The sequence below is a fragment of the Mustela erminea genome, chromosome 12 (assembly GCF_009829155.1).
Source record: "Mustela erminea isolate mMusErm1 chromosome 12, mMusErm1.Pri, whole genome shotgun sequence".
NCBI classification, from domain to species: Eukaryota; Metazoa; Chordata; class Mammalia; order Carnivora; family Mustelidae; genus Mustela; species Mustela erminea.
This window is the reverse complement of record NC_045625.1, coordinates 53,713,940-53,740,016: the sequence shown is the minus strand read 5'-3', so window position 1 is coordinate 53,740,016 and position 26,077 is coordinate 53,713,940. Positions and strand designations below refer to the sequence as shown.

At 39.6% G+C, this 26,077-nt stretch overlaps 1 protein-coding gene and 1 long non-coding RNA gene across 9 annotated transcripts in view; both read right to left on the bottom strand.

Moving 5' to 3' along the window:
* The window catches only part of NFIB (nuclear factor I B), a 226,237-nt gene that overhangs the window by 179,191 nt on the left and 20,969 nt on the right, over window positions 1–26,077 (bottom strand). The gene's annotated exons all lie outside the window — the stretch shown is intronic.
* Window positions 1,063–24,792, bottom strand: LOC116570311. Its single transcript, XR_004277387.1, has 3 exons — window positions 24,782–24,792; window positions 17,577–17,583; window positions 1,063–2,479 (listed from the first exon to the last, which is right to left on the bottom strand). It is a non-coding gene; the product is annotated as an uncharacterized LOC116570311 (long non-coding RNA).

Here is a 26,077-nt window from a genome sequence, read left to right as displayed (position 1 = left end):
AGTGAGAACACTGTGAGAAGGCAGCCTCAGAAAGGAACCTCCTGGCCCATGCCTCGATCTTGAACCTCTCAGCCTCCAGAACCATGAGAAATAAACTGATGCTGTTGAAGCCACCCAGGTGTTTGGTTAGGGCAGCTCGAGCAGACCAAGACCGGGTAGATGCAGATCATGAACACCGCTCTGTTGACTCTGTGTCCTTCTCTGCAGACACTCATCTCCTTCTCCTAACAGGTCTGAGACAGCCTCTCTCTCAATTTCAGGATGACTCCTTCCAGTTTACTTGCTCGCTTAGCTCAAGCACACTGAGCGGCAGCGATGTGGCGGCGTGGAGCTACAAGCTGGAGAAGCATGTGTCAACAAGTTTGCAATGGAGTGTGGGGAAGGAGACTCAAATAAGCAATCCCATTCCCCTGTGGTAAGCCCTGTGACAGGAAAGTGTGAGGAGCTGTAAGAGCCCATAGGACAAGCAACCATCTCAGACAATGGTGGGGAGAACCAACCTACTGCAACAGAAAATGTCTCAGAAGGGCCCACAAGGAAGAGTCAACACAAGTCAGCTGAAGGATTGAGGATAGGGGTCTTGGTTGGATAAAAGTGTACAAACGTTCCGGGCTGGAGAGTGTGGGTACCTCTCCTCTCCCCTAGTTGCTCACTTGTAAACATCCCTCAAGGACCATCTGCAGCACCTCTCCAGAAACCATCCTTCCTCCGACAGCCCCACTGACTTCCAAGTCCTCAGTTATTCTCAAATCCGTATTCCCAGTCATAACCTTCCTCTTGTGTTCTAAGCATTCTTTTTAATTGACTGGTTAGCAGTTCAGCAGGGCATGGGACCAAGAGCTTCTCTAAAATCCAAGTCTTTACCCTGCTGCAGATCTAATCTTCCTCTTTATAGCCTTTATAGTATTCACCCAGGAGAGCAGACCTCTGCCTGCCACCAACCTTCAGGTCCTTCCAACCCTCAAGGTTTCGCTTCTCAGTACTTTCAGAATCTATCCATTCCCATTGTTCTTGTTCTCAGCTGAATCCTAAGCATCAAATTTGAGGACCGACTTTTTAAAAAATTTCTTATTATAAATAAGGACTTGACACTTCATTAACTGAAAGCTGGAATAATCCACTGGTGAAAACACAAAATCCAAGGGACAAAGACAGACACAAAGTAGAAGATACTATCTTAGAATCCAAACAGAAAAACAGACAAATGAACACACACCTTAAGCTTTGAGCTTCCTGGTGCACCAGGAAAAGGAAAAAACTAGATTGGCTGCACAATTCTCATCACAGGATAAGAAGCATGCCAACAAATCTATTCTCTGGAAGGGATTTCTCAGAAAAATAGATTACTGGGAGTAGAACAAGGGACACTGAAAAATATCACAGAAAAAAGTAGCCTTTCTGTAAAATGAGCAAAGGTCTTCCATATACGGATCTTTTACACATGAAATGTTTCTTATATATTTCATTTACGGTGAAGCTCACCTAAGATTAAAGCAGGATTCTGTAAATGCCGTTTATACTGAAATACAGCAAGCTTGCTCCTTACGGAGAGGTTTCTGATAAACCTGAAGAGTTAACCTGTTCCTGAGGTTATCTCTGTAAGTGCAAACGCCTCGAAGGGACTTTTAACCAAGGCCATATTAATAAATGAGGTCACAAATCAATATCAAAAATACTACAATATTAGGCTACTTTTTTTTCATATTTCATTCCAACAGAAAGGCTTTCCCAGAGGACCTTAAGTAACAAAGACCCCGTACTCAACCTCCAGTTTAACCTACACACTGGTATTGTATCATTCTATTTGCTTCCTCATAGCAAGTACCCCAATCTAAATTACTTATTACTTTGTTGGCTTGATGATCATTCTCCCCCAAGAGAAGGTAAGCTCCCTGAGGGCAGAGGTCATGTCTATCTTGTTGACTGCTGTATATACAGCCCTCAGAAATGTCACTAGCAGGTAGCAGGTATTCAATAAAAACTTTTTTTAATCATTGAAATGAATAGGCATGTTGTCCATGGTTTTTGCTCTAAATCTTTTATGCTGTACCACATATGTGTGGAGAAAACAAAGATAATATTTCATATGAAAATGTAAAAGCTTCATTTAAAATGCCTTCCTCCCCTGACTCCATTTTCTCTCTTCTCTAATCCATCCTCCATTTTGCTATCGGGGTTGTCTTCTAAAAGACAAGCTGATCATAACCACTCAAACACTTGAAGAGTTACCCACTGGCAACTCTTCATCATGGCAGCCAAAGCCCTCAGCAGCCCTAACGCATCAGCCTACTCTCTTACAGCTCTCCCCACTCCCCCTCCCCCATATTGTTCATGAAGCTCAACTGCCCACTCACCTTATCCATTCCAATGACACCTCTTCTAGTGCTTTTCTCAGCCTCCAGGACACCCATTACTCACACTCCCATCTGAGGAAACTGTACACCTTTTTCAAGCACTTTCCTTGAGTCACAGAACCTTCCTCTCTGGTGGAAGCCAATGGCTCTTTTTAGCTACCTATATGGCATCATCTACCATCTGTCTTATATGATACAGGTAGTTAGCTTTCTGTTTCCTTTGCTAGATTAGATTATAAACTTGAGAGGAACGATCACGGGTCTTTGTATTTCCCCAACCTTTAGCACATGGCAAGACATAGAGTAGGCACTAATCAAATATTCGTTGAATTAAACATCTACATAATTTGAAGAACTACAGAGGCATTGATGGTGGTTGCTCTGGACTTCAATTTTATACCCAGGTATAAATTGGTTGTACCCAGCACAACCATTTACTGGACTAGAGGTCATCTTGGTGCCCACTTTACTAGCTAGCAGTGTTATATTAGTAATTGTTGCACGTAATTCTCCTGTTGTAGGCAAATTACTTAAGTTCCAGCATTCAAATGCTCATTTCTTCCTAACAGTGACTCACGTTATGAGGTGCTCTACTATATTAAACACAGTTCTACAGACTGCATCCATAGACTGACCTCTTATTTTTTTTTTTTAACCTGACATCCCTTATAACACCGTATCTCTTTCTGTGCATATTTAAAATGATGCAGGAGCTTTCTCATCCGTCTTCACTGATAAAAAGACAGGCATTTTTCAAATTCTGCATCAAATGTGACACTAGGGTTTTTTCTTCCCTCTTTTTTAACATTACAGAGTACCAAAAACCTTGTATGTGAAGAAGTCTTATAACTCTAAGTATTGGGTTCGAGACCATAATGGTGCCACTTCTTCATTACTTTCCACACCGCCCCCCCACCACGATTCAGTTTGCCAAATTACAACATCATTTCCAAAAGTACTACCCATCAGCAGAGATGGCAATGAATGAATTCGTCCATATGCATCTGTCAGGCTATTGAGCGATAAAGCATACAGGCTAGGAGAATGGTATTGAGACATATGTGTTCTTACCATCTGCACACGTTGCGGCAACGCATTTCACACATAAGATATGTCTGAAGCCTCATTTTACACATGAAGAAGAAAAGCATTCATGCCAACCCCCAGCACAATTCACGTCACATTGGACTCACAGTTGGTGGCTTTATGTTACTTTACGTTACATATGCCTGTGTATCTAAAATTTTTTTCTTCTGAAAAATGATGCAGAAGTAAAATCAGACATCTCCTTCAGCCAGAGGATACTGGCTTTCATTATGCTACCAAAATCCCAGTCACACGAAAACGGAGTATTAGGAAACAAATTTGTGTGCCTCCTCCGAACTTCAAACTTTTACTTTAATCATGCCTCAAAGCTGAAGAAAGGAAAGGAAGTTGAACTGAATTAAAAAAACAAAGTGGCAAACTATGTATGTTAATTTTGCATTACCTATTTTGGAAGGACAGATTCGTTATTTATACAGGTGCTACCTGACCTCTGTCCCACGAGTTATTCATTTTAACCTATTAATAAGCTACACTATAAACAACAATGAAAGTTACGTGACCTCGCACAGCTGTCTCAAGCCACTGTACTTCTATCGTTAAGGAAACTGTTAGATGACCCTGTTGTCAGAACATACTAAATCTGTCTCAGTCAGAGAAAACAAGACTTTTTCTCCAAAGGATTAAAACAAAAATCCTGGGCAGACTTGCTGCTCCCACTGTACTGTTCATTCCCATTGTTATTTATCATTTATTATTTACCTATGTTTTTCGTATAAGCATTACAGGAAGCTTTTATGCTGCTTGTGGCCCATAATCAGTTGCTTATTGCCAAGGGAAAGACTTTTTCCCCAGAAAGACAATCTGTGCACACACTAATTTGAAAGACAGGATAGGAGCTGCAAGTGTTTTAATAGCCCATTATCAAAAATTATCCCTTGGCTATAAAATCCCCAGACCATTGGCTTGAGATCAGCTCAAAGAAAAAATGAGATTACAGAATTTAATCTAGTGAAGGGGAGTGAGAGATGAGTTTTAAAAAGCCTTAGATCACCAAAAAAAAAAAAAAGAAGAAGAAGGCAGAGGACAGAAACAAGATCAGTTTAGATTAACCCTCTGCATGTTTACCTCATACAAATTTGACATGTTCCAAGATTGATTTTAATTTTTCAAAGTGTGCTGTTACTTTGCAACATTTTAATAAAGAGTGGGAAATGCTCAGGGAAAAAAAATTATATAGTGAGGTGACAGGAAACAAAACAGCATTTTGTCTTAAATTTGCACAACCTGATTCATAGCAATAAAGCAGAACCTATGAGTTCTGGCAAATGTCAGGGCCGTCATGTCCATTACATATGTGGGTAGGTATGAAGCAGAGTCTCCGTAGGGCCCTTCAAAAATTGCACACAGCCGCCCTAATGCAAACCAGAAGTCTCAGACTGCTGGATGAACACTCAGATTCATTCCCATGTGGATATTTAGAGACGGTCCCCTCCACCCCCCACCCCATCCTCATCTATGTACATTTCAAGAGACCAACCCACGGCCATGACCATGGAGGTGGCTCATGAGAAGACAACTCCCACAGCAACAAAATGTGGCCCAACCCCTGCAAAGAGAGCATCAGAGTCCTGTGGAACCTCCCCCTCTCCCCACAACCTCTGCTCTCTTACATCTCCTCCCCCTTCTCCTCCCCCCTCCCCTCCCCACGAGCATCTGCCTTGCCCAATCTCGCCTGGGCCAGCTCCAATAACAACATCTGCTTGGCAGCTTTTCAAGCCCACGGATAGTTATCTAACTGAGGCTTTTGTGCTGTACTGTTTATTCTATGTGAAGAAATGCCTCCTTAGTTGAAAGAGTACTTTAGAAAAACTGTGCGGCTATTAGCAAGTGAAGCACAAGGCTAATAACCCCCACCTGCTCATCAAATTAATTATGACATCTGAGTCATTATAACTCAGAAAGAAAACACGACTGCAGATTTGTCACATGTAGGAATAAACATGTATTAGGACCGGGAAAAAAAAAAATCAGACCGAGAGACTCAGCTGGACAAAACACATGCTTCCACCTTTCAGAGACTGGAAATATGGATCCTAGCTTTCCAAGGGAACTGAGGAAGAAGGATGAGCGGTCGGCCAGCCACACTATTGCTAAATGGAGCAAAATGAGATCAAGTCAGGGAATATGGAACCTCATGGAAAACACTTAAGGAGTCAATAGTAATTTCTTTAAACAAACCAAAACGCTGTACGATGCCATCCTGCAGAGGAAAATACGCTGTCTATAATGAAGGCGACCCCGTGTCATTTGGCCCATCTTAAATATACTCACAAAGACTCAGGATAGAGGATTTTCTCCCCTGCATACAGAAGAATATTTTAGTGATGGCAGTAACAGTCTAGGAAAAAAATACATTAAGGATGAAAATAAAAACTTGTCGTAAAGTTATTTCACATTTAAAACTTGCAAGATTACAAGGCAAATTCCATTCAATAGCCCTACAAACTATTACATTTAAAAGCCAGACATTTAATATTATATCTCATAGCCAATACTGTTTTGTTAATATTTCATAGTATTGAACGTAGCAAGTGTTCATTATATGCTTTCGAGAAACTTAAAATCGCAACCAGTCTCTTAAGTCTTCCCATCTATTTCTGGCATTTGCAACTATAACATATATTTTACAGTCACTTATCCCTAAATTTGGGGGGATAAAATATTCTTTTTATTGTGCTTTAGAAGTAAGTGCAGGTAAATTTTAATTAAAGTAAATTTTTAAAAAATAGAACATGAATTAATAGATGATGACCCATCCAATACAGGCATGACAGTTTTCTCTGCTGTTATTTTAAGAGAAATTAATCTCTGAAAAGGTTATTTGCATGAATCACAATCAATCACTATTATGTGAAAAACACCTCTACTTAAATATTGACAGATGTAACTGTGAAGTCTCTTCACACTTCTGCATTGCCTTTATTATCGAAGAGACCTTTTTATTCTTTTTAGAAAACACAAATCCTTCTTTTAAAGCACATGACATCTACCTCCACAAAAGTCATCCCATTGTAGTAACAGCTACAACCAGTTCTTGCAAGTAAAATTTTTTCCATTCTGTTTTCCAGAACCAAAACCCACGGAAGAGTTGGTTTTAATGCAGGACATGTTATATTTAGAAATCCTTCCTATAAAATGAAAGCAAATCTCGGAAGCAATACAATTACTTTTTCTCTCAGAAGAACAACTTCGTTTCAGAGGCTAGTGCTGAGTTGATTTATGTAAATGCGTTACTTAACCTCAACTTAAGATATAAATCCAGAGCAAACACGAGCATGACACTCGACTCTGCCAAATCAGAAGATTTAGCCAACCTAGACCAAAAATGAATTAAGATTATATTGAGAGTGTCAGTCCTGAGTCAAGAAAACAGACACAGGCTGAGCAGACCAGGGAGATCACTCATTAACCAGCCAACAATGCTACAGGGCTTTGGACGTCTGGGAAAACATGTTCCCGGTTTTCAGCTCCACAGCAAATCAAGGCACCCTTTCTAAATGGGTGAATTTTCTGGGTTTTTTTCCACCTCGTCAGTCCTGAAAAGAAACTCCAGTTCTCTGTTTATGATCTGCATAACTCTCCACAGGTCAAACGGGACTAGGCCTCACGTCTTTTAAGGTAAACCGACCAGTGCCCAAGGTGGAGTGACCGACCTGGTTGTGAGGAGTTAAGGCCTCCCTTTCTGAAAATAACTTCCGAGTTATTTTTTAACAACTGGTTCCCACAATTATTAAATTCCTTTACCGTGCTAGGGAACAGTTATGTATCCCAAAGTACAACCGTGGATGATCCAGCAGCAGATTTCTATGTCTACACACATACACACACACACACACACGAGTTACAGCCACACTAGTCAGGCATGCTGTACAGGAGTCCGTCTGTCCAAGCTTGAAGAGTCAATACATTATTTCATGAAAAATATCTTTAGCCAGTACCCGTATTCTTGTCGGCCTGACTGAAAATTCTAGAAGGCATGCCAGAAAGAGAGCTACATAAAATCTAGCAGTTCCCAGATCATACACAGTACAGAGAATCTCGTATCCACTTAATCTCAGCACGAATCTCCACCCCTACTTCCTTCCCAATGGTATGTGGTCTTGAAAACACAAATGTTCACGTTTCCTGGAGCTGAGCTGCAAAGGAAAAGTCCCCTCCCAAGAGGCAGAGCTGCACACTTTTGGGGCCCCTGAAATTGTTCACTATGGTACAACCTAATGTGGCTCTCACCACAATGAGCCCCAGGGAAACAGTCTTTTTTTTTCCACCTCTGATGTCATATAACAGATAAGGCCACGATCTGGGTTCCTATCAGTGTTATCTACAAACAAAGTATTTTAGGAAGAGTTTGTGAAGAGGGCCGTGATATTGCAAGGCTAATTTAAAGTGCCTCATGGCTACTCTCATCCTCACAAATACGGGAGAGCAGAAGAGTAACAGACGTAAAGTGCAGTCCAGAAATTAGACACTTCGACATTTCACTGGTAGTTCTTCAACCTAAGTGATCTTTTCTCTCTCACTGTCTCCCCCTTCTCTCTCTGGCGGCCTTCTTCCCTACACACACACACACACACACACACAGGAAGACATCCATTAATATTAAGGACAGTCTTCTGTAATGTTTTTCAGAATTTCTCAGGGGCTTAGGAGGGCTGTAGCCATGCCAAAATCACAAGCTTTCCTCTAGTCAGAAGGGATGTCTTTTCAAAGCCCAGCCCTCATTTTTCAGTCTGATGTCAGTAAATTTACCTCTGTGTGCTGAGCTGAGCAGCTTTTCTTGGTCGTTTTTGTTTTTCTAATAGCTGCTTCTCTGGCGGAGCTATTCATTTCAAAGGGAAGTTAGAAGCATTCTTTACTCTTCCCCTTTTAGATTATTTGCAGTTACTGACTCTTCTGAAATCTAAGATTTGAACAGAAACCTAAAGCATAGCACCATTTTGAAACAGCAAATCACCAGCATTCCTGGGATCACGTTTCCCCCAGAACAAGTATTCAATATGAGGCCCAAGAATTAAGCCTACATCGGCTAGAACTCACCAAAGAAAGACGGAGCATTATCTTTTTTTTTTTTTTTTTTTTTAAAGTGGGGCCTCCTCCACTCTGATAGCATGCTGAGGGATTGGAATCTTCTGGAAACTCTAAGCACCAGGCAAGAGGTGGTAGAGTTACCTTTGCTTTTTAACTAAATTAACTGATTTCTTGAGAAAGTCAAATCAACAGTACCAAAGTAGTTAACTTTCAGAAACATTGTTTAGACAACAGATAGGGGATGTTTTTGCTTTAGTTGACTTATACCATGAGAAATCACATTAACTGTTGCAAACCATTAATTGATGAAATCTATGATAAAACCCAGAGGATGGGCCATCACAAGAAGTTCCTAATTTGTCCATGCCTCCATCCTCCCCATGGGCCTCAGTCTGTAAGGCAGACCTTGCTGTTGATCCTTCTGACGGCAGTTCTACACAGACAAGGCCAAGACTACCTCTCTGCACACGCCAGGCTCGGCAAATTCTTCACCTGTGTCCCATATTTAGATGAGTAATCCAGAGTTCATTACTTTTCTGGTTATCTCACGTCAACTTCTTCACCAGCCAACATTTACCGCCTCTAATCACTGAACACACTTGAATTCATAATGGTTTTGAGGTTGCGGCAATTGTCAATCTCGAAGTCAGAGTAAGAGAGATAATAGAGGGGATGTTAGTGCAGCTGGAGTAAACAGTGAGGGAAAGGTACATGGAGCCGTGGTGAGGAAACACCGCCAGGCCAGGGAGACTCTCATGACTACCTCCTGAGTCACTCCACTCACCAGCACTGACACCTTGAAGAATAACGCGAGCATACGCAAGTGCAAGCCCTGTTACTCACCTGGGACTCAGGGTGCTTAAGTCCTTAGCATCTTCATTTCCTTGTTGTGCCTATCTACCTGAAGGGCTGGAGTGGGATATTGTCCTACACTGCCTACCAAGGGCCTGATGCAAAAGTAGAAGGAGGGAAAGGACCACATTGCTGGGACGATTTCAAAGAGCACTACAAACAGATCAAAGCAATGAGAATTAACTCCTTCTTTTCCTCCTTTCCCCACCCCTCCCTTTTTTTTACATTAATGCAAATTCAATAATCTTAATCTATGTAACCCTATTATGCCTAAAGAAACCAAAGGACTAAAAGTTGCTGATGTTGGGGTGCTTGGGTTAAAGCCTCTGCCTTAGGCTCAGGTCATGATCCCAGGGTCCCAGGATCCAGCCCCACGTCAGGCTCTCTGCTCAGCGGGGAGCCTGCTTCCTCCTCTCTCTCTGCCTGCCTCTCTGCCTACTTGTGATCTCCGTTTGTCAAACAAATAAATAAAGTTGCTGATGTTGAAAACCCCATTAGTACACCTCAAAAACACAGATGACAACAGATCGACCAGTTATCAATTTGCACCTGGAATGTAAGAAGAATGCTCAAAAGACACACATGATTACACACTGCAGGTCCACTTTGTTTTTAAATTAAGCCAGAAAGTTCTCGATTTCCCCATATTCAGTTTTTCCGTTTGAGGTGGAAGACAAGCACAGCTTGCCCTTGGATCCGAGGCATTCGAAACACTTAAACACCCCTCCCCAACCCCAGCCACTGGGTGAATTACTTAATGGTTCTCAGCTGTAAAATGGGAACAATAATATCTCAAACAGGATACATATGAAGTAAGATACCGTAAACAAAAGACAAAAGTGCTAAGTAATTTACAAATATAAAGTATAATTTAAAACCCTTTAAAAAGTCCTTAATAAGGAAATACATTCAGGTAACCTGCATACAATGATCTTCAGAGACATAGGGCTTAAAATTCGAGAGATGGAGGGGAGATGATTATCCAAATTTGTAATATTTACCAACCTCAGAGAAAGCTGTAGGTATTATCTGTGGAGTCCAACAGCCTTTGGATTAATCCTGCCTTTGCCACTTCCTAGCTGGACGACCTGGAGCAGCTTAAATTCTTTGAGCTATGATTTTTCTCATCTTTATGTGAGGAAAAATAGTACTCATCTTGTAAAGGAAGATGGAAAGTTTAAATAAAATACTACACATAAACGCACGTGACTTTTAAAAATAATATTCGTGCAAGGGAAAGGGGACCACACCAAAGATCTCTTATGGACTCTGTCCTCCACTTCTGCCTTGTAATAAAGTTACCGTCTAAATATCTTCATGTATCCTGGATTGAATTCAAATTATACGCTTTTTTTTTTAAGCGCATTATTTTCTATACCAAGCAGAAACCTGACAAAGAAAAAATACTTTTGTAAAAATCTTAGAAAAGAAGAATTTACTGTAGGAAATTTCTTCACGGTGCTACAAAGAATTTTTTCTTGTACTGAATTATTCTTTGCGACCTACAGGTTAGAAGAAAATTGAAACCTCGAAACACATTTTAAAAACAAACAGGATGCTTTAACTTTCCAAAGTAAAGACTGTTGTAAAGATATGTTGTATTTGGAGGAGGATTTTTAAGTAGCAAGTCTGTACTTGAATATAAAAGAGAAAGTAACTGCCCAATAAACAGCTTTATTTTTTTGTTTTCTACAATTCAGAATCTTAAGAGAAAGTCCTCAAACTACCCCCACCCCCCACCAAGCAACTGTAATACATATGGTTTGCTGGCAGAAATTATTTCAAAAGTCTCCAGGCAATCTGAATGTGCACTCGCGCGCACACACACACACACACACACTCTCTCTCTCTCTCTCTCAAATTTTTGAATCAATAAGTCATTTGGAAGAATCTCCAGAAGTGTGCCGAGGCATGTTTCTGGTGTTTTGCCAAATTATGTGCTTCTGTTTGTGGCTTTCAAATATGGATTAGACAGACGCACAAGCACGTACTATTTGGCAAGTAGCGACAATGGTCTAGTCTGAATTTAGTAATTTAAGCTTTTCATTAGTCCTCTTAGGTGAAAGAAAGAATTAACAACAACTTGTTTGAGCTCTATCTTTATATCCCTTTGTCATCCATTCTTGTTCGCTTGCCATCCACTGGAAGCCAAAGGAATTTCAGATGTCCTCTGAAGATAGACCTAAAGCAAGGCCTTCAAACAAGGGGTTCAAATGTCAAGTATATTTAAACTGGAACCTGAACTTTTGTTCATTGTTATTCTAAGGCTATAACCTGGCTTTTTCTAAGTTCCCCATTGTACTTAAACATCTAGTGTGCCCTCTTTTTTTCCTGATGGAAAAATAAAGATAGACATTTACCTAAAGAGGTAAAAGGTCCCTTGAGAGCTCTGTGTTTCTCATGTCTTGAAATGATCAGACCCAGAAGTAGACTTATACATGACAAAGTGCTCCCAAAGATGAGTCTGCCAGCTGTGACTGTTCCTGGGAGAAGCTATGTCCTTGCTGCCCTGCTTCGTCCCACAGGCACTCCAAACGTCAGAGCTCAGCTCTTCGGGACCATGAACCCTGGTGCTAAATTCAGAAACAATTCCAAAGCCAAGTTAATCCTAAATTCTGTCACAGCCATCCTGATGACCTGTTTATCTTTCTAATTAGGACCAATAAAGTAACCATGATCATTGCCAGCCTTCCTCCAGATCACCTTAGAAAGCACCAAGGGGAATTCAGCTGACTGGTAGTCTTTGACATTTTCTTCTGTTTGCGGGTCAGAATGATCCTGATGTCCAGTAGAAAAGTTCACAGGAACCAAGAGGTAAAAAGGATTAAATGCTGACAGAGTGGTCCATTGTTAATGGAGTCCCCTGTGTGAAACTACAGAAAGACTAGTTTATACAGCTGCTGTGATTTGTCATAACATTGCTAACAAGATACATATGTTCGATCGAAGTCTTATTTTGGATCTCTGAAATCGGACAGTCCAATGGTCTGAAACATATGTGGAAATCAACAAACACCACTATGGAGAAGGAGGACCAATGTATCCCCACTGGTCATCTCAATGGCCAAGGAAAGAAGACACGTGAGCTTCGGAATAAGCACAACCTAGAACATGAGCAAAACAGGAAAAACACAGGTGGTCTAGCAACCAGGGCAGGACCCTTCTAGCAGCAAAGTGTCACGTTTAGATTGTGTAGTATGGAATTTAGACCTTTAACCCCAGCGTGATTCATAAGTGGTGACTTTCTCTAAAGAAAGTGAAAAACAAGGACTGAGAGGAACTATTTCTAGTTAGGGCATGAGGTGAACCATGTCGTCGGGCCCTTGCATCTTCCCATGGTAGAAGTCTGGTCTATTTAAAACTTAAGGCACAACAAGGAAAAAAAAAAAAAAAATATATATATATATATATATATATATATATATATATTAACCTTAGGAGATTTCCAGTAAAACCTCTAAGATATGCTAGAAATCCAAAGTAAGCTCAATATAAAAATATTATCACTACTATGTATTAAGCAAGGTGTTGAGTCAGATTCCATGTTCTCAGGAATTTTTCATTTGAGTGCAAAGGATAGAGAAAAATAATTATAAACATTTCCATATATTCACACATACATACACATGTGTGTGTATGGATATGATGAAAACAGTGCATCATGCCTGAAAACCATGAATCCTATTTTCAATGTTAATAAATACATTCTCGAAGTTGTATCCCCTTCCCCATTACCTTTCAAACGACCACTTTATCTAAGACTCAACTACTGAGATGGGGAGCTTACTGAAAACCCAAGTAAGCGGAAGTTAAGGCTCACAGTGATCAGACTGTCTCCATACAGAAGGCAGGTCCATGCTAGGAAAGAAAAGTATCTGAAGCAGCAGGAACTGAAATAACTTAATTCGGTGAACAAAATATAATGCAATTTGCTGTAAGGTGCTCATCCACAGCTCAATGCACCTAAGAAATTTTCTTAGATGAATATTTATGGGCCACCACACGTACTGCAGTGTGAATTTGCGCCTCCACACTCTCCTTTCATACTCTTCCTCTCCACTTCATTATCCCATTATGAGCGGCCTGAAGAGCCATCTTGAACCTCAATGGAAGGTACAATTACCATAAAGCTTCCAACTGTAAACAACGGTCTTATAAAAATAACGCAACCTCAAGAGGTCAGAATGGTGTTCTGACTCCCTTTGCATATTCCTCATCTAAAACAATCCTTCCTCCCCCACATCTTTTGTGCATTTGACTAAAGCACGAAAATACACTTTCAACATAAGTAGCAGGATTGCTTTGCCGGTAGCTGAAGTGGCCATTCCAACCCTATTCACTTGATCTAAGATGGTACTTCAAAACAACACACTTTGGAAATGACAGGTAGAATCCAATATTTTATTTCCCAGGAAGAGAAATTAGTCTGAGTCCCGTATACCTAAACTGAGTACCAAGTCTGCTCAAGGGCTTATTCCTATCCTGGATTAGCTTCACTAAGCCCGTTGAAGAGCTGACCTCAAATAATAGTTTAACAAAATCGCCTATGTCCAAATCCTGATCCCATCGCTTATAGTTATGTGACCCTGGGCAGATTATTTAACTTCTGTTCCTCAGTTTCCCCACACGTAAAAAAGAGTTAAGAGCAGGCCTTGCTTCACCGGGCTGATGGAAGGAAGAGCTCAGTAGGCATCAACGGGCGTACGCATGTGCTCACCCAAGTGCCTGGATACCCACCCACCTCCCTCGAGTCTTCTCAGACGCTGCCTCCTCCATCAGACCGAACCTAACTAATCATAAAAGCCCGGATCTCAGGAGTGCCTGGGAGGTTCAGGACGTTGAGAACTGGACTCTTGGTTTTCGCTCAGGTCTTGATCTCAGGGTCAGGAGATCGAGGCCCCCACCTCAGGCTCAGCACGGGGCTTAAGGAGCCCGCTTGGGATTCTCTCTCTCTCTCTCTCCCTCTCCCTCGGTTCCTCTCTCCTGTCTCTCGCTCGCTCGCTCTCTCAAATAAATAAATAAAATCTTTAAAAGCCTGGGTCTCAAAGATATAGTACTGTCAAAGTTATACTCTGAAATTCACGACCTGGAAAGAACTCTTGATATTTCTCAGTATAACATTCTCATAAAATTGAGTTGCAGCGTATACGGAGAAAACAAAAAGAGCACTCAAATATAGTATAAATCTTTATCCCATCCATGTAAACTCTTCGAAGATTTGTTTGCAAACATTATTTATTCATTCTAACTTTGCCACTATACACCTGACCAACTGTTTTCTCCATCCAGTACCAAAATACAAGCATATAAAAACACAAAATTGTAACTGTCAGGTCAAATATCAAAAATACAAACCAATTACAATTACAAAAGGAAAAACAAGTATGTTTTTGTCCCTTAAGCACACTGACAGGCACTTAAAGCAAAAGAGACAAGAAATCTTAAGGGTGCCTGAGAGTTATTTATGTTTGAATAGAATTGTCTGCTATCCTAATCCCAATGTTCATTTCGTGTCATATAAGACCCATATGACCCAAGCATACACTGGCAAAAGAACACTGATCTACATAACTCAGTCCTAGTTCCAGGGTCCAATACCAAATATTCCTCATGTGTATGGCAGTTCTCTTTCCGTTACCTCTTCCAAACCACGGGCTCAAATCAATACCATTTCAAAAGCAAAGATTCTCTTTTCTATTTTATATCACTGAGATCATGAAAAGTATAAGAAGACTTTCTTATTTTTCTGGAGATTGATTCAACTGTATTATTCCCTGGGCAGAACAAAGGAGGGCAGTCCACAGATTGTGCGGCTTCTCTCTGCCACCATATATAAGCCGAGCCCAAATGAGAGATTGTGTATATTTTTCTAGAGAAATCATTTGCACCCTCTCAAATAATCACGAGGATGGCAACAAAAACAAAACAACAACAATAATAACAACAAAAAGTCTGTGCTGCGGTTGCTAACTTGAACCATGCCAATGAACATTGAAAAGATTAATCAAAGGCTTGACAGTTGTTAACAGTTCAACATGGTTCCCATAATTATCCAATTAAACATATAATGCAAATAGTGGAAGTCTTATGGGTTCCATAGAGCATGAATATCAGGCCGCTTCAGAAAACTATTAACTGTAATGTACTGTCTGCTGAGTCAAAGAAAAGTGAAAGGAGAACCAGTACATTTATAGAGGGAGGCAAGCAGAAGAAAAATAGAGTGGAGAGACACGTAACTCAACCACTCTTTATGTGGTCATATAAACACAACAGACAGTGGTAAAATCCAGAAAACAAAATTAAAGTAACAATTATTGTAAAACCAAAAGAATGCAAAGCAATGACTTTACCCTATAATTCCTACTGGCTGCACTCTACCCACGGCATACTTCAACCACACTTGTCTAGCTCACTGCTAAGTTAGAAACATGGATGTAATTATAGTCGTTGGCTTTTGACTCTGTCTATAAACCATGCAGAGATAAACTGCTATTAGTGAACATACCAACTCCATATAATTGTGTTTTGACATTATAGGTAAAAACAGTGAGAAGGAAAACTAACCACAGCAATTATAAACAGCATGCTCAAGGGCACATCAGGTCACTTATGACCTTGACTAAACTGTTGTAATCCCTAAGCTGCGTTTCACACGTTCAGATGTACATGCATGCGTGCAAAGACTCCACACCTGTCTTTTTGGGGAAATGAATTTAGTAAACATAAGAACTACCAAATGACATACTCATAAATACTCTAAGGGATATAAAATACATACTGTATGGGGCAGATACCTGTGCTTTAAAAAAAAAAGCTATTATATTTAAAATGCCAAAATAAATTTTAGAAGAAACACTTTGTAGTAGGCATTCATTCTAAAAATATTCTATTTTGCAGTTGTAGCTAGTCGGGGAAAAGAAGAATTGAGGAAATGGGATTCAGTATTAAAACTTCAGCTACTGGGGCACCTGGGTGGCTCAGTGGGTTAAAGCCTCTGCCTTCGGCTCAGGTCATGGTCCCAGGGTCCTGGGATCGAGCCCCACATCAGGCTCTCTGCTCAGCGGGGAGACTGTTTCCCCTCCTCTCTCTCTGCCTACTTGTGATCTCTGTCTGTCAAATACATAAAATATTAAAAAAAAACTTCGGCTACTGTACATGTTTAGGCTACATTATTTGGGGGTAATTCTTAAATGTTTAAACCATCTACTTACACTGTTAACATTTCTGCAATAATTATCCAACAGTTTATCTCATTTCACTGGCTGCAGACAGAACTATTACATCCATTCCTTTTTTTTTTTTTTCAATAATTGTCAGTCCTCTCCTTCCCCTGCAAAGTGGTTCCTAAGGGCATCCAGAGGCCAATAAATATTCAATAAATATTATTTAAGCATGCCAGGCTGGAATAAAATGCAGTATTGTGCTCAACGAATTTTCTCTAAAGTACAAAATTATTTGTACCATCAGCAATAATATAAATGTGAAAATCACAACCATGTTGCACTAGACGTGGTAGCCCACTTTGCTGAGGTCCAACCTCTAAGCGATGCGGTTTCTTATGAGATTATTCACAGAAACATGATCTTTAGAATGTGTTAATGCTATTAAAATAATCTCATTTATTTGTACATTTCTTAAGAGTGTGCAGTTTTGCTCATGTGCTTTTCTTATCTGGTCTTCTTGATAATCTGATCAAGGAGGCAAGAGTCTGCTCTTGCAGTAGATCAGAACACGGGTCTCGGAAGGTGGGCTGCCCTGCCCAAAACCACGGGCCTGATGAGCTGGGCAGTCCAGTGAGGTCCTTGGGCAGGGTTCCAGAACCCGAATATTTAGGCTCAATCCGCTGTTCCTACTCTTACCCACTGCTGTGTAAACCTAGGACATGAATGAATCTCTCTCTGCCTGAGTAGTTTGATTTCCAACAAGACGACAAGGATGATGATAGTGATGGCTTCCGCATCAGGGACTTGTGAGAATTAAAGGTGACATGCTGTATGAGGCCTTACCACAGGGCCTGGCATACAGTAGGTGCTTAATAAATACAAGGTGTTATTATTGCAACCTCCATCTTAGAGCTGGCTAAGACAATTCTGAAGTGGTTAAAAGATTACATAAGCAGCCACATAAATATCAAACCCAGAGATTCAAGTTTGGCACACATTCTCAAAGAAACCTAACTGACATAACTAAACATCACTGTAATTCTTAACTAGGGGGTCTTGGAGAACGAGCCACACTGGCTCTTCTTAAAGATTTTCTAACAAAATGCTCATTTATTTACATCATCCCACCACGCACTGGGCGCAGGTTTAGACATTTAGATTAAACCGAGAAAAAAACTCTAAACAAATTCAAACTGTGGTAAGATGATAACAGTGCACTAGTGTCTGTCCCCACTTTATCTTGGGGATCAAAGTTCCCCTGTTTAAACTGCCACATTCCAGCCTGGACAGAATAGTTTCTGTGTAACTAACTGGCAAGTCTAGCATCTTGACTGAAAGTTCACAGTTAAGGGCTTTAACATAATGTCTTTGAGGACAATGAACTCCTCATTCAGGGCAAGAGTGATCCCAATAGTGTTCGGGGCTGCCACAAACTCAAGTCGATTCAGCCTGGGCCTCCACTGTGCTTTTTATATGCCATCTCTGAAAGGAACTGGAAGGAATAAGAAGAGAAAAGTATCTCTATTCGTGTTTGGGGGCCAGATATATAAAGTCAGTATGTTTCATTGTTTATGTGCGGGTACATAGGAATGCCACAGAAATTTCTGTCACTGTTGCTCGCTGAAAAGCAGGGCCTGTGGAACAAACCAACGCACACCCAGGCCAATAGAAGGAAGAAATATTTACAGTGGACAGAAAAAAAGAAGCCATATAGTTTCTTCCTCCTTTCGGCAGGACCACACTGAGATTCGAGGACCATTCTCTAACTCTGCTATGGCATATATTGATTATATGATGCAACCTGTATCTTTGGAAAACAAAGAAAATATCCTTAAAAAAAGACATCATCTTACTTGAAGACAACTGAAGAGAGATAGTAGTGAAGTTGGGAATATGAGATGGGAAAGGGGCACTCCAAGCCATCGACTGGAGATTTCCCTAACACATTTCTTTTCTTTTCGCTAACACATTTCTATTTCTTTACCTACCAAATATTGAGACTAACTCCTACTTCTTTGGTACCTATAATGATTACATTAATTCAGGGGGGGGCCCATAGGACATTCTCAACAGGCTATAGTTATTTTTATTATACTACTATGACTACCAATTATGGCTGGCAAAATAATAAAGCAGTCATAAGAGGGATCTCTGTCTTTCTGAAGAGAAAGGGGAGTTTCTGCTGGATCTTTCCATCGTGTCTTTCTCCTTAATATTCACTGTCTTATCTAAGAAGGAAATCGATCCACTGAACCAAAAAAGTGAATGAAATGTGACAGGGGAGGAGGGTGGCAGGTCTGTCCTTCACACCCCTAGAGTGAGCTACAAATCTCAGAACCTCTGATCTGAATTATCCATAAAGCAAGTACCCATAATTCAAATAAGTCTTGACTCTGTTTGAAAAAATTCAACAAGGAAATTATTATCAAAATCAAAATTCATGTCCTTTGTTCAGGTCATCACAGAAAGATCTCAGAGTACATTTACTCAGGTGTAAGCTGATGTCAATAAATCTCACAAAAATATCCCAACTTTCCCCCAAAAATAATAAGAACAGAAGAAAAATATTCCAAGACTTCTAAGAAAAACCATTACTTTAGCTTGGTGTGAGTGGAAGAGGGAGTGTTTTATCATAGATCAATCATAAGGACCATGATGCCTGTTCTTAAAGATCTGGATTTCTATGTATGGCTCTTGACTTGTTAATCCTCTCTCTAAGACTGTTTTATTTTCCCTATGTATCCTTTGTGGTCTACACAATAAACACATCCGATTTCAGGACCTCCATACAAAAGCACGATAGAACAGGGGAAACAACAAATGAGAAAGACTGCTTAGTTTCGGAGAAAAGATTAGCTTGGAAACCGCTATAACTTTATTTTGTATATCAGATATCAGAATTAATAAATCCAAACTTGAAAGAGACAACTACAAATCCAAGATAACAAGTGATCGTGTCAATCCTTTTTAAAATATGTGAATAAGTTAAAATGAGCTTATCTTTTTAGTATGCAGAAACCATCCCTCACTATATAGTATTTTCTGTTATTTCTACCACCCTACTGTGGACAGAGTCACTTCACTAACTAGAAGTAGGGTTAAGAAAGCACTCTAGAGGCACACTACAAGGGTTCAAATTTGGGCTCTGTCACCTAACTTACTTGAAGGTGAGGTTTTCATTTATCAAAGGACAGTAAAGTTAGCTACCTCACATGGTTACTGAGGGTTAAGAAAGTCACACAGATAAAACTGAAAGAAATGCCCGATACACAGTACGTGTTCACTGAATGTCAGCGGGACCACTACATATTAAAAAAACAGGGTGGAAAATCATCACAGCCTAGAAAACCCTACCCACCTTTACCACATTATGGATTGAGCACCTTACAAGGCATCATCGACTGTCACTGCACAAGGCCTTTCAAAGCCCTTAACTCATCCAGCCTGACAAAAACCTAAGGTTGGTAGTATCTCCATTTTTCGGCAGAAGAAATAGAGTCATGGAGACTTTGCAACACTTGCTGAAAGTCATACAGCTAAAAGTGACCAAAACTGGGTTTCAGACTCAGTACTCCTGATTCCAACTTAATGACACTGTTTCATGGCTCCTTCCAGCAAGTTCCAACTTCCTCTGTTCCTAGCTTACTTCCTCCAGTGATCGTCACCCCTCATACTGACACGTTGATTGCAAAACCAGCAATGAATCTACCGATGTCTGAGGAGTTGGAAAAATTATTGGGTGTGTACCCCCAATGCCAGAATAGTCTTCTACTTGTTGCATCCCTTGTAATCAGCATCACAAAGCCCAGCTCTACTCCCTAAAGCTTCACCAGAGTTCTCCACTTGCTCACTTCTGAAGAGCATGGTGCAAACGCCACTCAGAGCCAGGGCCATGGCTCCAGTCTGGAGCTAGGACCGAGCTCAGAAAGGCATCCTGACACACTTCCAATTCCCTGTAAGAAAAGTTACACGCTACATACAAGATGTCATAGAGCAAGCTTAGTGTTACTGTATATGGCCTACAAAAATATTTTTTATCACACAGATGCAAAAAATTATAGTTGTTCATCAGAATAATCCATTCTCATGGCCTCACTATTTCCTTAGAAATTGTCACAAGTTTTCATTAAGTCATTTCCCTCAGATGGTGTTTGAATAGTCACTGCCATTACTCTTTGCACAAAGTAGTTACTGAACGTCTAATGGCAATGCTTTTCAGTGAAGGAAAAAGAACCATAAACATCGGATACTTCTTAAATTGTCTTTCCCTACTGGAAAGTTAGTAAAATGCCCGTCTTCTCAATACTGTAATTCCAGTACCTGGCACAAGTGCCTGATACATCGTAAGTAGTCAGTGAATATTTGTTGAACGACTAAGCAACTTATGTGTAGATAGAATGGCTTTGAAAGGCCATCCATGTAATGGCACCCGGAGACAGATGTCTCTTTACATTTCTTTGGTCATAATCTCGTCACATCTGTGAGTTAGAATCAACATTCAACTAAACAATCAACATTGTATATTCCCTTATGGAGAATCAGGGGAAGTATGAAAAAAGAAAACCTGATCACTGCCCTCTAAGAACTTACATTCATGTTGTATTTGTCTCTGGGAGTGGGGGACACAGAGAGAAATAGAATCTCACACACTGGATTCAATTCTATCTTTAGGGGTTAAGCTTGATAACCTTTCAAGTTTGAAAGCTACTTTAAAAGAGTTAAATACAGCAATAGTCAAAGAATTACCATAGTTTTCCTTTTATATTTTTTCTCTATCTATAAGGAAACGCTATGCTCTGAAACAGATGTCATTTACAGAGAGCAAAATATATTAGGAAAATTTGACATATAAAGCCCGGGGTTACTTTATTATTGGGTATGTTGTTATATCAATCCATCGCTTTTAGTAGCAAAAGTATAAATTTGCCTCAAAAGAGATACGTTAGCTCAACAATAAAGCACATCTTAACCATTGAAACCATTCTTTTTCCTTTCTACTGAGTTGGGGAGCCACACTTGATTTTTAAAATAATAATAATAATAATAGTAATAATAATAGGGATGTAAATTGGACACAAAATTCAATTCCATGAACTTCAGAATAATTTTTAAATAAAATTATTTTTTGCAGAATGTTCTAGTCTCTAGTTTTTACCTGACTATAGAATTATCTTCTCAATTCTAAAACACCTAAAATGGGGGCTCCTGGGTGGTTCAGTGGGTTAAGCCTCTGCCTTCGGCTCAGGTCATGATATCGGGGTCCTGGGATCGAGCCCCACATCAGGCTCTCTGCTCAGTGGGGAGCATGTTTTCCTCTACCCTTCTGCCTGCCTCTCTGCCTACTTGTGATCACTCTCTCTATCAAATAAATAAATAAAATCTTAAAAAAAAAAAAACACCTAAAATGAATCATTAGATATATATACCCCAAATATATTCCCATCTTTCATTCAAGATTATAATTACAAACAATAAAAACACGAGAATTAATTTTAAAGGATATTATATAAAAATGTTTAAACAATGTGTATAGGATTACATTGAAATCTAAGAGCTAAGATATACATAGAAATAATTTAAATATTCGGACTCAATTTATTAACCATACTGAAAGTAAAAAAACAGAGATGAACCAATTAAAGCTATTTAGTATTGAGTATCTCAGCATCTTGGTGAAAGCTCTCTACCAGGTTTTTCTTTTACTAAAAATATTTTTAAACAAAATGCCAAATTTGTTGCCCCCCAAATCCCCAGGATATATCAACCTCCGTACTGTATTCTATCATCGCCAAGCAGAATTCATTTATATGAGAGGTAGATCCTTGGTTATCTGTTTCATTGTTTTATTTTTGTGATAGAACCCCTGAGAAAACCCTGCAGAAGAATCACCTCCTCTCTGTGACCTTTCTGTTACAGTCCCACAGGGTCTCCTCCCAGAGAGCTCAGCAAATCTATCTATATATAGTAGTTGGTTAGATCATTAGTTAGTTGCTTGCTTATTCCAATATCTGGCGTTTTTTCTTTCTCATAAACACTGCAAGTGACCATTGTCCTTTCTTTTCTACTTGTAAATTATTTGGGAGAGATCATCTCTATTTGCAGTATTATTTCCTAACACTTTAAAATACTAAAAGTGCTCAGCTCAGAGTTCCTACTCAATAAACACACCTGTCAACCATTTTCCACCTTTTATTCTACCAAGTGTTTTGTATTTTCTTTGAAAGACAAATTTAAATAAATTCATATATGTCTACTTCCCTAACTGTATGATGTGTGTAGAATTTAATAATCACATAGCAAAAAAAGAAATAAAATAAAAAAATAATACACTATATATTTGTGCTTACTCACACACACTTTGGAAAAACTTAATAACTGATAAAATGAATAACAACGAGATAAAGATTATTAACTAGTGACTCCTGAAGAAATGTTGCCAGCACCAAAATTTTTCGGCACTTAAGATACATTGTCAATGAAATGATTTTTTAAATTATGTAACATTTTGGGGTGCCTGGGTGGCTCAGTGGGTTAAGCCACTGCCTTCGGCTCGGGTCATGATCTCAGGGTCCTGGGATCGAGCCCCGCATCGGGTCTCTGCTCAGCAGGGAGCCTGCTTCCTCCTCTCTCTCTGCCTGCCTCTCTGCCTGCTTGTGTTCTCTCTCTGTCAAATAAATAAATAAAATCTTTTAAAAAATTAAAAAAAAAATAAATAAATTATGTAACATTTTTAATGAATAAGACAAAGCAACCAATTTCCTTCTTCAAAGGAAAATCTTACAGAAAATACGGAGATACCGCTCCCAAACTTTTGTGAGGCAATAATTCCGTGCTATTGGAGACATAAAGGAGAAAAATTATATATCACCATTCAAGCCCATGAAAACGTTTGGGATTTTAAAGTGTTGGTTTCCTGCATAAACACCATTTGCCTTGAGTGTTCCCTGCTAGGCAAAAGTTATGGGTATGTTCCTTTTTGTTTCTGATTATGTTTATGTCTGGGATTTCCTTATAACCCAAATGAAGGGCCTTATGAAAAATGGGCAGTTGTGAACCATACTGGATTCTAAGGAGACATTTACATAGGAATCTAGCCTGTTAGTAGGCTCCTAGGAGATGCTGTTCCCTTAAGTCACCTGCAAACACTGAAGTCAGCATTATGATGTGCTAGAGTTCTATACAGTCCACTTTCGGAGGGCTCCATTTTGAGACATTACAGAGCAAAGACAATATTTTAATTTTTGCCACATTAGTATTTTTTTCTTCCCACTTTCGGCACAGTGCCGTCCCTGACTGAATGCTCTGACCCACCAAAGGGAGACCAAGTCTTCCGGAATCCTCAGAAGAGGTGGTGAGCATTCACTCACTGAACAAATAAGTACTCAGGACCTACAGTGTGCAAGCCCCATACCAGCTGCTGAGTAAATCACAGCACCTGACTTGCAAGCTTCTCGTGGAAGAGCCACAACACGGCAGGCGCTGTACCAAGCACCCTGCGAGCGCCTTCCCGGGTCACCCTCCCAAGCACCAAGTAAAGCAGGTGCCACCTCAGGAGCTCAGGAACCGAATCTCACAAGACATAACTAATGTGCCCAGTCCCATAGTGAACAGGAGTAGGAGAAACATTTAAACCTGCAACTTGGTTCCAGGACAGGCTCTACGGCTAATATTAGGGACACTGTGCTTCCTACGTTGTTATTCTACTCACTCTTGACATGGAAAGTACATATGGGGTAGGGAAGACAGTACCAACATCAGTACTCAGTACCAACATCAGACATCGGTAAAAAGTCGATTTTCCCAGCTGGAGGAACCTCCTTTGAATCACTTCAGTAATACTCACCTTATTTGCCCATGACATTCTGTATTCGATTTAAATAATCTATATTCATTTAACAAATAAATCTGATCAATTTCATAGTGTGCTCCCCTAACATTTCCATTGATGCTGGTGTGATACTCTTGCACAATAACCACTTTTTATGCATCTATTTTTCCACCTATAGCTGTGCCTTTAAAACATGCCTTCAAGCTCTCTCCACAAAATATCAGACTAGAAACTGGCTGATAGTAGCTGATGTTAAACTTTTCTAATACTGTTAGTGTCTCTGCTTTAATTTATTAATCTCTGCTAACTTCAGGGGACCTGATATACGTAAGCACATTACAGGACACTCATAAAACAATTTAACTTACAGATAAATCTTCTATGTTATAAAAAGAATTCTTACCTTAGCAAAAAGATTCACTAAAAGTTTCCTTTTGAAATTGAATTACCCTTGTAAATTTAATATGTTTTGGTTTCTAAAAATTAAACTAAAAAAAAAAAGTCCTCAGAAACATCTCCTCAATAAAAGAAGGTATATGGATGTTTTAAACTTGAAAAAAAAAAAAAAGCATTTTTTTAAACTACGATGAGAGGCATATACCACACAAAGGAAAATGGAGGTATAGCAATTATCCAGCTAATCTGAAAATTGTAGACATCCAGGAAGCAGAGCTTAAACCAACTCATTACCAGCTCCCACTTTTTCTTCCAATATCTAACTTCCAAAAACCAGTTTTTCCTACAAGCAATCTCAAACGTGACCTACAATGTGGCTGGAAATCTGGCAATGCATTTTTAACAGATCCTCTCTTTTCCAATTAGTATCCAACCCTTATTAATTGCCCATAATCTAAGAAGTATTTTACGTGCACTGAAAAAAAGAAAGGCAGTCATTCTCATGAAGACCAAGGCTTCAGAATGACTTCATTAGAATATATCCTATGAAAAGGTATGAAAGAAAAAAATGGACTCTTGAAACAATGGATTTCAATAAGTTACAAAATGATAATATTAAGATCTATAGTCATGATTTCCCTCTATGTTCCTATAAAAAAAAAACAAACACTGCTGCTATGTCCACAAGATAATACTTTCCATTATTTATGCTTCTTTATGTCCTTGTAGCAGTAAAACTAACACAAACAACTGAAGAGGCTTTGGGCCTCTCTTAGACTCAGGACCCACAGCCATAAAGTGAGAAGGTCTCTAGAGAGTCTCGAAGCTTTAAGCTTCTATGAGTTAAAGACCTCTTTCTTTAAAAAAAAAAAAAAAAAGCAAGCTTTTTATCTTGATTGAACCAAATGATCTGACTATTGGACTTTGAATTGAGCAACATGAAAGTGTTACCCAACTGGCAAGTTACACATTTTCTACTTCTTTTTAATAAATAAAATGTATTAAAATCCCCAAATTTAAAAGAGCATGCTAAACTTTATTAAATATTGCTTAACCTGGAGGGGAGAGCCCCTTTGCCAAGGTAACCAGAAGTTAGATTCCTAAGATGCCAGAGCCAAGAGGGGTAGTGGAAGTCTTCTAACCAAATACCCTCCCTTGACAGATAGAGAAACAGAGGCCCTGAGAGGCTCAAAATCTCTAGGGGACTTGCATGTAGTAGGGCTACAGTTTGCCTTCTCTTCCTCTTCAGCACTCTGCTGCAGTCACAATGTGGCACAGACTGGAACTCCACATCAGTAAACAAAGGGCTAGAAGGAAGTCTTTCCATTACCAGGTCACTAAATAATTTA